This window comes from Aphelocoma coerulescens, assembly GCF_041296385.1.
Source record: "Aphelocoma coerulescens isolate FSJ_1873_10779 chromosome Z unlocalized genomic scaffold, UR_Acoe_1.0 ChrZ, whole genome shotgun sequence".
In the NCBI taxonomy this organism is placed as follows: domain Eukaryota; kingdom Metazoa; phylum Chordata; class Aves; order Passeriformes; family Corvidae; genus Aphelocoma; species Aphelocoma coerulescens.
The window spans coordinates 27315707-27330815 of record NW_027184085.1 but is presented as its reverse complement, the minus strand read 5'-3'; the positions used below and the strand labels follow the sequence as shown (position 1 = coordinate 27330815).

Sequence of the window (15109 nt, the reverse complement as noted above, 5' to 3'; positions counted from 1 at the left end):
GAGGATAAGGTTTCTGTTTCAAAGCAACAGCCCTGGTAACACATGTGGCAGTTGCACAAGACAAGTGAAAATAAACAAATCGTTTAAAAAATCCAATCTTAATGCCAACTCAAATAACCTTGCCGAGTCATAGAATTCTAAGAAACTGTGCCCTCACTCCTGTAACTGTTGATGTACCTCATTCAGTTGGTATGTGATATTTCTAAATTTGTTGATTGTCTCAGTCGTCAGTCCTACTGCTTGACAATGCTAATTTTGTTTGCTTCCTTTATGTTTGATAGTTCTGGTTTTGAGCTAAGCTACTCTGATTTTGAAGCAGTATCACTCTGTTTCCATGGAATTAATTTTATGCTTACATTGGGAAGACACAGAATGCTTATGTTTAGCAGAAATGTGCTGTGTGCTTTACTGATGTTTGAAAGGTTGTGCTGATAAAAATATTTGGGAAATTAATATGGTGCCTATTTGTACTGATAGACTGAAAGAGCAGTTTTCTGTACAAGGGAAAGTACAGTCAAACTTCAGGAGATATCTTAAAATGAGCTCACAGGATTTTTTTCCTTTATGTAGGAAGCTGTTACTGATCAGATATGTACTTGTGTAATGATGGCACTTATAATCCCGCAGCAGTTTCTCTGAAGTTCCTGGAACTAGCTTGACATAAATCAGTATTGGCAGAGTCAAAATCAGGCATTCAGCCTTAGAAAGTGACTGTGCTGGGAAGCGTGTACAGATCCATTCCTTTGGAGCCCTGACTGTAAGGAACTCAAAAGAACACTCTACTGTAAAAATATTTAGATGGATATTGGTTTTTAAGACAGCTGGTAGCAGTTACATTTTGCTCTGAGGATCTTCTCTATGATGTTCTGGGTGGCAAGACAGGCTATAAAGAAACTACAAACTATTTGCAAGCAGATGCATAGAAATTTGTCATCAATGTCACATTCTTTACTTTTCCAAAGCAAATCTGCCACAGATGTGGCAGCATAAGGTGACCTAAAAGTGAATGAAGTGAGAAATTTATTGCTTAGCAGTCTTAAAAAGTGAGCTGGAGTGTGGATAAAATGGTCTCATTTCCACAGTCAAACTACAGTGAAGTCTGGACTGATGTGATTATGTGTTCTTACATTCAGCTGAGACAATTTATTCTCATAAGCAAAGACATTCCTTGATGGTCCTTTTTTTGTGTTTGGTTTGTTGGTTTTTTAAATTAGATCCTTAGATAGAAATCCCTTACCTTATATTTCTTCTCACATGGTACACAATGGAAAATACCTTCTGAAGTAAGCACCAGAAGAAAGCTTCATGACTCATACACTCCATGGTTAACCATTAATCTCATGTTTGTGATCACTGTATGATAACAATGCCATGTCTAAGTAATTCTCTTGGTAGTGCTGAGAGAAACTATTTGCACTGCACACCTTTCATCTTTGTCTACCATCCATTAACTGTAAACTGTCAACTAAAGTATTTCAAAATGCAAAAGTCAAATCTGATGAGTTCTGATTGTGCCAAAATCTGTAAGAGTGATTTAAAAAGAGCCATAGATGCTGATGAATATTTGAGTCATGCATCTTGAAGCAGTATTTATTGATCTTTCTAAGAGCTGTTTAGATTTAGTTCCGTATTCTTGTACAGTTTGTACTGTAAAGTAATGCAAACTGGCTGTATGTGTTCGTAGGATGGCTGCAATCGGAAGAGAATGCAAAGATAAAAATCTCCAGTATGACAAATGAGTAAATTATATTTTTTATCTTGATATTTATGTCTGTTTTGAGTCAGAATCAACTGTACTAAATCTGCCTCCAGATTTCAGTTTCTCATTATGCATTCTGACTCCACTCAAAAACTTCTAAGAAATTATGAATTTTTATTTTATCCTATTCTCTCAAAACAATAACGCCTATTATTTTTCTTCCCTGTAGTAGCTTTTGAACAGCTGTAACTATTTATGAGCACATTTTTGCAAATGTTGACCAAGAATATTTCATATATTTTTCTCAACCATGAAGAATATCATTAAAATGGTAATGAGAAAAAATTAATTTTTCACTGGCAAAATCCTCACAGAAACTTCTGAGGTACTTTACTACCATTTGTCTATAAACATAACTTATGCTGACGAAGCCCCAAGACTAAATCCTGCCCTAAACTCAGTCTAGTTTAACTGCAATTACTTTTCACTAATGATAGTTTCTGTCTACTCATTTCCTATACTATCTACAATGCTTTAATGTGTAGTAATTTAAAGCACTGGAGTGTAATTGTATCAGTTCTTTATTTTCCATAAGTGATTCTTCCTGATTTTGATTTGGTGCAAAAGCCAAATCTTAACTCCTTCCCATATTTAAAATTTCCAACAAAAGAACAAGACTGTTGAAATCACAGACAATTTGTGTAATAATAGATATTCAAATTAAACTTTTATATTTTGCTCTGTCACTCTTCTCTCAAACCTTTTAATACCTACTCTTTGCAATTTGTTATTATACCAGACTACTCAATTTCCTTGTGGGAAGAGGACAATATTTTTATTTGGGAAAGAAGAGAAAGAGATTTTAAAAGCAACAAACTTTCCCATTTTTGAGGAAACATCACAAATGAAAAATAAAAAGAGGTATGATTAATGCTAAGATTTAAAATCCCTAAATAACTAAGTACTGGAATACATCTAACTATGAAATAAAATTTTCTCCCGTCTTTGATATGCAGAATCCTTTACCTGACGCCAGAAGGTTATAGTGCATAAATGATTAATCAAGAGGCCCTTTACTGATCCACATACTGCCGTTTTTTGGTGGTGGTTGACTTTATATGAAGAAAAACACAAGAAAGCAATAAAATTTCAACTTTTATGTAAGATGTATTTATTGATAGTTTTTTCAAAGGGTTTTCCTGGTATGATTTTATGTCTTGCAACACCCTGTGGTTTGATCTACAGTGAGGATGCCAAAATACAGCAGTGCATGTCACAATTTAGTATGTGAAGCACTTCAGACAGAATACAAATTGCCTGAAAACTGTGGAGGCTGAAGGTGCTTCAACCATTTTGGTGTAAGTGGAAAATGTCTAGTTTTTCCTTTAAAAAATAAAACAAACCATTGGCTCATATGGCACAAAAGAAGGCAGGATAGATCCAGTGCAATCTGAAATGGATGTCCAAGTGGGGACTTTTCTAGTTGGGTAAGCTAAAAGCAAGCAGTGGTGGCAGAAAACACAGGTACAAACTTCAACATGGAGATGCAAACAATGTCACTAGCACACTGATAAAAATGCCAAGACTTGGGGGGGGGGGGGGGGGGGCAGGTTATGTGAATTATAGCTCTGGATGGTATGATGCTCCATCCCCTTCCCTGAAATAAAACTGGGTGACAGTTTTCAGACAAAGAAGCAGCATCCTCCCACTGAACAACTTTAAGCTTGACTCCTGGTTGTGAGTAATCCAGATAGAAAGTGTTCATCTTTAATCTCATTGTCCAGAAGTTCATAATATTTTTTTCCATTGTTTCAACTGTATAACTTTTAATTTTTTCCTAACTTTTCTTTTCTCTTCTCTTTGTTTGCTGAATAAAACATTTCCAGGAGGCATATTTGTGTATTGGAGACCAGTGAATCTTATTCCTAGTGTTGGAGACATTACAGAAAGTTTTGGCTGTGAAGTTGTAAAATCTTGTTTAGCAAGTTTTTAATGGACAAGCTTGTGCTATTCACCGCAACAGGGAAGTGTGGAAAGACCTTAAGCAAAAAAGCAACAAAAACATTTTTCAAGTAATAGTAAATGCTCAATGTAAAAAAACCCCAACCAACCAAACCAACCCAACCCAACCCAACCCAACCAAAAAAAAACCCCAAATCACAAAACCAAAAACCCCAACAACAACAACAAACCAAAACCACAAAACCCAAAGCACCCTGTGATCCTTTTGTAAAAGAATTTAAATATGCAGAGCAAACTAGTGCAGTATTTCCAGTCACAAGGAAGAAAAATTAGAAAGTTAAGATCTAGGGAAACTGAAGGGGAAGATCAAGATCAAGATTAGGGAAGTGAAAGCTTTTGACAAGAAGAAGAACAGGAAAATCACTCAATTCTAATAAGTGTAGTGCCACGAAAACTTTTTAAGGCTGAGTAATGGAAGTGGCTGTGGTGAAGTGCAGGCTAGACTTTTGACCTAGAACACCTTCAACTCAGCAATAACAGCATTCAACAGCAAAAGTCTCTCACCATAGATACGTGGGTTTGAGGAAAGCATTTGAGAGCCTTTATCAAATTTCTAATTTTTTCCTATCCCTAGAACAACTTGGAATATTACTACATACTGTCAAAACCAATTAAAAATGTCAAGGCTTTACATACAGGTACAGCAAGGACTTTTAAAGGAAACACAATCAGCTTCAATGCAGCATTTGGTACAAAAATTCCAGTCTCTCACTTCTCAGTTTTTACATTTGATTTGTAATGAAAAATTTGCTGAGACAGAGTTTGGTGTAGTAACAAACAACAAATTAGGAAAGACATTTTGAGTTCCCTGATTAATAGAGTTTTAAAATGCAAACTCCAACAGCTATTAAACAAGTAACAAAGCACTCTGAAGTTCTGCAAACAGCAGAACAAATAATGGTTTATTAAAAAAAAGCAAATCCAGTGGAAACTTTAGGAGATTCTAATTTTTGCTACTTAAAAGCAAAGAAACATAATTACCATACCTTAACAGTAAACTATCAGTCAAAGAAGTCATTTGGGAGGAAAAACCAGCACAAGTTGGAAATGTACCAACTGCAATGATTACCTTAAATTACAACTTTATGAATAAGCTACTGATCTTCAATTCTAAGTGCATTACTGCCTAGAAGCTAACTCAAGAAACAGATAGGTGTCTAAATGCTTTTGATAGAAAATACCTCAGAAAATTACTTCTACACATGTTTTGAAACCTTTTGATTTGTCAGAGTTCAACACCTTATTTTAAAAGTAATCTGGAAAAGATGATAAGGATATTTAATTCATGTGAAAATATGCTGCTGCATGTTTGCCAAGTTATTAGCAGTCAGCTGATAGAATTTCAGTAGGGTATAGCATTTAATGACGGCAACTATTATGGCACTTCAAGTAAAGGTCACGCAGAAAATAGATGGCAAAATTCAAAGTTGGAGCACTAAAAATCTTCTCAGCCTTCCTCTTTCTTTAAAACCTAAGAAGAAATTTTCAAGCCAAAGTTATAGATTTTTAATGGGGAAAATGAACAGATTTCACAAGTATTTCAGAGGATGTTACAATTTTTTCTACAAATAACACAGGAGGAAACAAAGCCAAAATGAAACAAAACCAAGATGATTTTGTTGTAAGAGTCAGCAAAAATTGTGAATGGGAATTAGTACAACGACTATTCACTGTTTTGTTGTATCACACTTCCTACTGCTATTGCTTGCATCTGATAATTAATTTTATCTGGTTTGTCCTCCTATAAATTTCAAATTTAACTTTTCCTCATATAATCCATCCATTTACAGGGATAATAGCCTATAAAGTTAATTACTTTTAAAAAGTAAACTTACTCTTTTGCTTGACCTGGTTGCCACACTTGTCCAAAGAAACCCCCTCAGTATTTTTTCTACACATTTGCATAGAATTCCAGCAATTAATTTAGAGACTGTTTTTATGCTGTGTCCTTACACTTATGTTGTTTCCCCCAGGTTAAAAACAAAACAAAACCATCCAAAACAGCCCCCCCCCAAACAAAACAACAAAAAAAACAGAAAAACACACTTCTATGAAAAGTACAGCTGACTAATTTAATGCCATTTTTAATGGCAGTCAAGGACAATAACAGTCTTAAAATCAATATAAAATTTGCTGTCTAAATGGAGCTTCAACTAAGAAAGTTATAACAGCTTTATGAAACTGAAAAAATAAGCAAAAGCATCTAAACAATAGCATTATTCTTTCTGCAGAGCAGTTTCAATTGTTGTATTGTGCTTCTGCAAGGCATGGGAAGGTATGGTGTAACAGTTGTTTAATCAGGAGGAGTCATAGAATCATAGCAAGTATTATTGACTGTTACTATCATAATTGTCTTTTCACTTTTCTTCCTGTCTCCAGCACAGAAACATTTTTTACTCTGGGGAGTGCACAGGGAATTACATGCTAGTACACATATTTATGAGAGGACATAAATGTTACTCAGCTTGTAAGAAGTCTTCCAAATAGATTGAAGAAAGAAGTGAATACTGAATCAATCACATCTATTCCAAAGATGGCAAAGGATGATAAAGTGCATTCTCGTACTTCAAATTGTCAACTTCAGCATTATTGCACTCTATATTTAATGGAGTCTGCAACATACCCCATTGCTGCAATTTCATAGGTAACACTGATATCAAACCAGTGTGCTACTTTTGACTCTTTTACAGTTTCATAAATGAAAGACAAGTAAAGATAAACTGCTGTCTGTGAGGAAACAAAACACCCCACAGCAAGCACAAAAAAGCAAGCACACATTCTTACCTCCATAGTTAAAACCCATATTACCCATGTGTTTGTAAATTAGGAACGTTTTGTCAGTGTCTGTATTTATGTTAATGATACATTGCCTTGACTTGTTGCCTCCCTCCTTGGATAGTGTTATGATTAAGCAGAAAGATAATCACCACCCCTGTGGATCTAGTGGTGTCCTGTTGGTCCTCTTCTTCTGGTCTTCTTAGTAGTGGGGTTGTCCCACAAAACATAGAGTTCAATGGGTTCATACATGTTCAGGTATATGTGGGAACACCCAAGCACATTCCCTGCGAATATCTATTTGGGCTTCAGTGGTCACAGCTTTTATACACTTTGCCACAGTGGGCAAAACCCTTTGGTGATCTTAACAGTGTTTAAGACAATTATGAGGCACAGATAGAAATTGAATTTGTTTTTCCAAGTTATTTATCTCAAAGATGGTTCCAAAGAGTAATATGATGTTCTGTCTTTGCTAAAAGAAATTTATTTCTAATAGTTGCCATTCTGCACTAAACTGAACATAAAAAGAGGTGAAAAGGGAATAGTTAATTGAAAATGACTGTCAAGAAAATTGTGCAACTAGGCTCAGAGAAAGAGTATCATCCATTATATTTCTGATTCTGAGAATGTTTTTCCACAGCCTGTATGTGAAAGAAGTTAGTTTAAGATTTCTTAGGTCCAACAGAAGGAGTCAGCACAGCCCAAGTTGGACAGACATATCTGTTAAACAATGAAATACAGCTTTGGTTTCGCTCAAGACTGACACTGTGGTAAACTTGGTGAGTCTAATGCTGCAGCCTGGCATGTGTGCGTATCTGCTCCTTACCTGTAGAAGTTCTTAGAGTATGAAATGAGACAGGCAAAGATCTGAGATGAGTGCAGATGCACCAACAGCTCATGGCCTTCTGCCTACCCAAAACTGCCCCAAGTGAAAGTTGCAAGAAAAGTAAATCGATTACTTTTTCTAGGTGAGCTGAGCAAAGTCTGCTTACAAAAAGTTAACTATCAGAGGCTTCAGATACCTATTTGCTATCCTTTTCCCTCAAGAGGAAGAATTGCTTGACAAGTGTATAAGGAGTATTGACACCACTTGAGCATTTTCCTCAGTGTTGCCATGTAACAATTCTGAGATCTGTGAGATAAAACCAGGTAAAAGAATGCTGGCAAAACATTTTTTCCTGGGTGTGGTTTTGGCAGAGTTCACTAGTTTTCTCTCAGTGTTACTGTTGAAAACACTTAAGCTTGTAAAGATGCAATTGTCTGTCAACAACATCAAAGAAGGTGACCACAAACTCTAGACAATTAAAGGCATTAAATGTACATTAATTAGTGCTTTCCTGTTTGGGAGCAAGAGACTGTATTACTACCATATATATAGTTGCCGTGTATATATACATATACAGATATGCATATATGTGTATGTATACATAAAGCCTAAGAGGGAAATTCAGCGTGGGTAAAGGTCAGAGCAGACAGGGAAAACTGGAAATTCTTAGGGTGCCCTTACACACACTGAATGTATTTCATTACATGCTACTCAGTCACAGAGACTGTATTTGCGGAACACTTTCTTGTTTATACCTCTGATGACACACATTTTATACTAAAACAGAATAAATTATAATCAGGCAATCTGTAATTTTTAATTTAAATTATCTTTCATTGTCCTTCCAACAAAGGGATTATATGTCAGAAAATTTCATTGAAATTCATCTCAAAAAAGAAGTATATCAGTGTTGGCAATTCACTCACTGCTGTTTTCTCCTTCAGCTTCCTTATTCTTGGTCTAGACTATTAAATAGATGCTTTTCAGAAAAAAAAACAGTTAATATTAATTGTACAGACCTACAAATCCCTTATTAAGAATGGTTATTTAGCTGGTCTAAATCAATACTGCTGCATTAATCTCAGACAAAATATGTACATGTTCTGTCTGGTTACCTTCAGCCCATTATGACCATCATGATGGTAAATCAGATATGTATTCCTGGTAAAACAGAGTATGTCAGAGTATGTAATCTTTTTGAGATTTCAAAAAGATCATAAAGCAACTTACAGAACATACAGAATATATGGAAAGTGTGTAAAAAAGAATATTTTTGTTGGTTTTTTTCCATATTTTAAGTATTCCCTTAGACATGACTCTTTTACTGTTTCAATAATTTCTTTTTGCCTATCAAGCTTCTTATCATAAAAGCGTGTGAAGATTTTAGCAATATATGTAGACAAAAGTATATATAAAGACCCAGATAAGGACATAAAAAACCTGAAGTGGAAAACATTTATATAGTAATTGTCATGAAAGTGTTACAAATGACAGCACAGAAGTGCAAAAAACATGAATAAAAAAATTCTCTCTCAAGGTAATGGTATGGCTGTTAGATGTCTCTTTCCTAGGGAATTTTTCTGGGAGTAAAGGCACCAGTATGTTTTACTTTTATAACTTAGCTATCTCTAAATGTTTTTGTCAGTCAAGTCTCCCCTATGCATTTTTGAATGCCTTTGGTCAGTTTTAGACAAATATGACACAGGTATCAATGATAACAGCTCTTGCAGATGCACATAAAATAGAGCAAAGAAGAGAAAATTAATCAGTGTTCCAGTGACTCACTTGACAGGATGCAGGGTGAATGCAGCTGGCCTTTAGAAACTGAAAACATACAGAGAAAATTTCTCATTATAGGACAAATTTTAATATGAGTGCATCTATTCCAAGATACAGAATAACACAAACATGAAACAGAAACCATAGGAAATAGTGATTTACTGCTCATAGAGCTGGATGTTTTAGAAGTGTGGAAATTCTGAAGGTGGCTAATGTCTTGGGTGGAAGGTACACTTTACAGAGAACTTAGAGGTTCTCTGAAAAGAGACAAATCCATGTGTCACAGGTCTGGTATTTAGTCTAATGGAAGTGAGGTGATCACTAAATACATCTACCACAGCAAACAATAATGAAGTTTAGAGAAGACAGTAGGTTACCATGAACTTTTAGGCATGACAGAGTAATGCCAGGATATTTATTACTGTCTGAATGCTGGTCTGTCGGAATTGTTTATCTACGCAACATTCTAATACACATGCTTTAATTACACTACCTGACTATCTCAGCCTCTTAGAAATAATTTTCTGTGCAACAAAATCTTGGGTTAGGGAACTGCCATTTCACTAGCAGAAACAGTAAGAAGAGCACCTCAGACTCAGTCTGAGCACCTGAAGTTGCTGGTTTTGCTGTTGCCACCCAGAATTTAGCTCTCACTGACTCCGTTGTCAGGCTTGGATTAGGAAGTAGATCCTAAAGTGCCTGGTAAGTGTTTCCAGTTTTTGTCCAAAAGTCTCTGAAGCTGATAGAGAGCATATTTGATCTGATAATTCAGCATCAACAAGTTTGGTTCAGGACAATAAGTACTTCTTCTGTAGTGTTTTAGTGACAAAAGCCTACAGATAACGAGTCATACTGATGTTACATTGCATTTTTTATCTCCAGCCATACACGTTTCACCCAGTGCTGGAAAAAGTAGTTACTAGAAGTGTTTCATTAGACAAATGTGTATCTGCTTTCTTCCTTGTTCCTGCTTTTGTGAGACATTATAATGCTGTCAGACCTGAAAAGTGATTTGTCTGCTGTCAAAACAGTCCAGAATTCAGAGCAAGACCAAATTTGTACCTAATGCAAGTTTTGCCACTTTATCCCGTATTTGTTTTTGCAAATATTTGCAAGGGACAAGAACTGTTATGTTATGCATTTTCTAAAACAATGCTGCATAAAAAAAGACTCTTGAACTAAACTGTATGCCAAAGCAAACACTGTGGTCTTAGATATTTGAAATAAGTCTTCAGAATGCATTCTATAGTTACAACAGACTGAGCAATAGAGCTGGAAGAGGGTACATGAACATTTCCAAATGCCAAATCCTGAAGAAAGCTGTGAAATGTCATCATTCAGTTCACCTCAGTAGACAAAGAAAATCCAGACCTTTGATGACCCCTGGTGAATAAACTAAGCACTGCATTTAAATTATAAGTCAAGATGTACTTGAAAGAATAGTTCAGTGCTCACTGTCATCAAAAAAACAAAGAAAAGCAATATGAAAAGGACACATTCTTTTATGACATGCCAAAGAAAACAGCTCTTCTGCAGCCGGGCTAGCAGCAGACCTGAAAGATGTACAAGACAATGTAATATCTTAAACAGGTTTAATCTAATGAATTATATTCCTGCATCCGTTTAAAAAACAAAACAAAAAAAAAACCAAAAAAAAAACCAAAAAACCAAAAGGGTCAAACTATCAGATGAAAATTATTTTACTGTACAAATTCTGTATTTCTTTTATGACCTAGAGAAGAGGAATCTTTAAATGGCAATCACAAGGAGAATCCAGACACTTTCTGCGCTATCGGACATTGCTTAGGGCACTGAGAAGGTTCCTACCATTCCTTTCCACAACAGCTCTTTCTGCAAACACTCTGTGCTAAGCCTGTGTTAAGTTCTTCCTTTTGGAGTCATGTATTAATGATGGGAAGTCCTTCATCAAACAAACTCAGTGACTCTGCATACCTCGGGAGAATAGTTAAGGGAGATGTAGAGTTACAGAATTATATCTCTTTTTCTTTAAATACACTGATTCCTACAATGACTAAGATAACATACAATATAAACTCCTCTTTAAAAGGACAGCATGATGTAGGCCATTGCCTCACAACAGCCATAGAAAACATCTGGAATTTTTTACACTATGTCTGAAACATTCAATTAATTTTTTAATATTGTTTTAAAGAAAGAAGCTGAAATTTGTTAATTAATTACATACAACTATTATTTCATCATGGAAATGCATATAAAGTAGAAAGTGTCTAACCGAGATGTATCCATAAAAGTTATGTCTGTTTTATAGCTAAGATAAATAATTTGTTACAGGTAAGCAACATATGTACAATACAGACCAGCTGTAGACATTTCTCCACCATTCCTGGTCTTTTGGCAGTGAAATCTAGCACATGTGTGGGAGACACAAGGTAACTGCAAACTTAGAGCTGAAGTGAAGGACATTTTTACAACCCAATGAAAGGGGAAGCACTAAATCACTGAGTTTAGACATAACACTTCTATTTACCAATTATAAAATTTATCAATAACATTCAAACTATGAAACGGACTGAAGAATTTCTTAGTGTGGTGTAACATTTTTGCAGGCAATTCTGAGTTTCACACATGGTTTAAATTCCCCATCTCTCTCTTCTCCATCATCTTAGACTTCAGTCTAACAAAGCCAGACAAATTTATTTCTCACCAGGAATTTCAGAAATGTTACAGAAAACAAAGTATTTCTTGGAAAATCATGGGATTAGTCAATTTGTTTAGAAAAGCAGGATCTGGGTAAGTTGAAGGGTCACTTGCAGCTCTAAGAGATGCTGCAAAAAGCCTGGAAAATGCTGTTTTCTCTTACCCAGCAGCTCTTTTCAGGAGAAGGAATGCAGGCAGATCTGGGAAAGTGACCATCCCTGAAATGGCAGGACAAAAGCATATTCTCTTCTAACTCTGCTGAACCACAGAAAGGAGTGTCAGGACAATGAGTTTTCCACCTTTCTTAGAAAGTTAGACTTGCCTTGCACCCTTCTTCTAAGTGTTCACCAATTAAAGGAGGGAAGCTCTAGAGAACAGAAAAATCTTGCATTTCTTCAAAACTTATTAAAATAACAGCATTTTGGTCTCTGTTCTAGACAAAAATGTTTTCAGATTCAGAAAACCATGGCATCAAAAATTAACACTGAATCCAGCTACAAATATAAAAGAAACGTTTCTCTATCAGGCTAATCTGCCACCTTTGATTAACCATCATGCGTCCTTCAGCTGTGAGGGACTATTCGAAGACAGCCAGTCATACTATATTTATATCTTGGGCTGTCACTTGACATTTTAAGATTATAGTACGTGATCCAACACTATGTGTCAAAGTGTTACAAGAAAACCCTGCCACTATTCTGATGAACAAATCAATAACAAAATATGGGTGATGAAGAAACCTCTTGTCACATTTTTTCAACCTGAATCAGTACATTATGTAACTGAAAGCACTGACCTAATAGCTAGCTGTGGTACTAACATAATGAAAGGGGAAAATAAGGACCTCAGGAAAGTAACATTTCAGTCAAAACACAAAACTGTATTATCATCTGGTCAGTGGTTTATGATACAGATATACCACAGAGAATATGCAATCTGCATAATTAATTTACATTGTTAGGTATTGGGTCACCTGAGGAATCCCATGAAATCATTGAAAATACAGATCTTTGCAGTTTTTCTCTACCAGTAGGAAAAAGGTAACATGCTTCCAGATACAGACATAGGAAAAAACAGAGGGATCCAACCAGTTCTCATTCCTGTCCTCATCAAAATATTTCACCACATTTACATTAGATAAGCATTGCAGCCCAATGCCATGAAATAAGACCTGAAAGACTGGGTAATCCTTGACAATAAACACATATGTTTAGATCTGTATCTGTATTATGTCCACACATAAAACTTTTCTTCATGCACCAAGTACACTGTGATCTGACTTTTATACAGACTGTTTGTTATACAAACCAAAAGCTATTTTGAGTTTCTCTGAGAAACTAATTGATGCTTCTAGCAAGAGGATTTAATATAATAATTTTGCTTGATAAGGCAGCCATTACCCTGAATAGATGCTAGGCCTCTCTTACAGCTAGAAAGAGGTTTTCTATTGTAACTTGACAGTAGGTTCATTGAATTAAATGTGTCTAAGATACAAGCTATTTGTATTACTTCATATGACTTGTGTAGATCAGTTTAAGTTTTTTTTCTTTGTAGCCTACTGTGAAAAGAATAATAGTGTTCCCTGAATTTCTTTTATAGTGTGCTCTTCTTGAAGAAAAGTAGAATGTAGTATTTCAATCATACAGACGATTCCTTTCTCTGAAACTTCTGGAGAATCAAAAGTGGGAAAAACATTATTTTTGCAAATGGAGATCTACTTATCTTACCGATTGCCAGCCTTCAGGGCAGTGTGAAGGATGAGTAGATGTAAGAAGTTTTTTGCCTGATCTCACAAACTGAAAGGGACACTGTCAGACTAAAACCTGTCTTTTAAAAAATCTTTTGTAAAAAACTTCCATGAAAAAAAATACCTTTTATTTGAACCATTTTTATGGCTCTTTTTATTTTTTGTTCAATTAGAACAATAAAAGCAGACCATGCAGACTCATTTTTTGAGTGCATTCATTTTAACATGCTGTCTCATGTGGCAATACGATATTGTGGCATTGAGCTGAAATCCCCTGCAGGAATATGCTTACTTTCAATGCACTCTACTGTAAAAAATGTTTATAAACATTTTAAAACATTAAATACAACTTATAATTAATCCCCAAATGTTAATGCACTTTTGCTACAAGTGTCATTGATTACCCTTTAAACTAACAAAGAAAGATTCCTTTTCACTATTGTGATATATTTCATCCTAATTTATTACCCTAATGCCCCTTATTATTGATATCAGTTTCTCCTATTGACTGTATAAAACTTGTACAGAGTACTTAAAAAGGACAAGAAAATGTTATTGAAAAAATAATTAGCGGTTTGCTTCAGTAGCTGCTTTTAGTACCCAAAATTACTTCATGTGTTTTCCCATCTTCCCCTTCTTTTTAAAGCTTGCTCCCTCTCATGTCTTTCTTAAAGTATCTGGAATTTTTTACATACTACCTAAATGACAGCAAGGTTCTGACAAGGCAAACAAGCAATGCAAATAAATGAATTTTGAGATACCATGATAAGATGATGATGATTTTTCTTTTCCTTATTGTCAGCTGCAACATTCTACTTGCAGCTCCAGGACAAAATCAAAAGTCAGTTGCAAGTCATTCCAAAAAGATACAGTAAATTTGCATATGCCAAGTGATACAGTTTCCTATGATGAGGTTACTGCTCATGCAGAAGGCACCTTAATACTCACATGCAACATTCCTGGAATACAGGTAATAAATGGTCTTGTAGCTCTCTAGGACATCATTATATCCACCAGTGAGAGATCATCGAGCATGTGTTTTCATGTGATGCATGCCAAATTTTAAGTCAGTGACTTTACATCATCTAAACGCTTTTCAGAAATCAACTTTGAAATTTGGTACTTTTTTCTGAAGAAAGACTATTCCAGAGATGCAGAGCAATATTCCAGGTAGGTGTTTATTTTTTAGGTTGGATAAGGCCCTGAGCAACCTGGTCTAACAGAAGGAGCCCCTGCCCATGGCAGTGATGTTGGGACCAGAGGGTCTTTAAGGTCCCTTCCAACCCTTAACATTCTATGATTCTATGATTCTGTGATTTAGAAAAATATCTGGATTCAACTTTAGGCCTGCATAAATCATTCAGTACATATAACAATGCTTTTAAATGTCAGTTGCTATCACTCAGGTTTGTTTTCATTAAGTTTATTTAAACCTACAAACATATGGGAGACTGTAAGCCTAGTTTGAGAATTCACTACAGGCTATAGACTACAGAAGACTCAGATGCTATAGGATCACTGATGTACATTGCATTTATCAGTATTGATTTGTATAAATTGGACCTGCAAAAGGATAAAAGAG

General features: G+C 35.4%; 1 long non-coding RNA gene across 1 annotated transcript; it reads left to right on the top strand.

The window, feature by feature from the left end:
• Positions 1-108: 108 nt before the first annotated feature.
• On the top strand, positions 109-2828 carry LOC138102958 (uncharacterized). Its single transcript, XR_011147626.1, has 3 exons — positions 109-189; positions 2499-2620; positions 2716-2828. It is a non-coding gene; the product is annotated as an uncharacterized lncRNA (long non-coding RNA).
• Positions 2829-15109: the final 12281 nt, after the last annotated feature.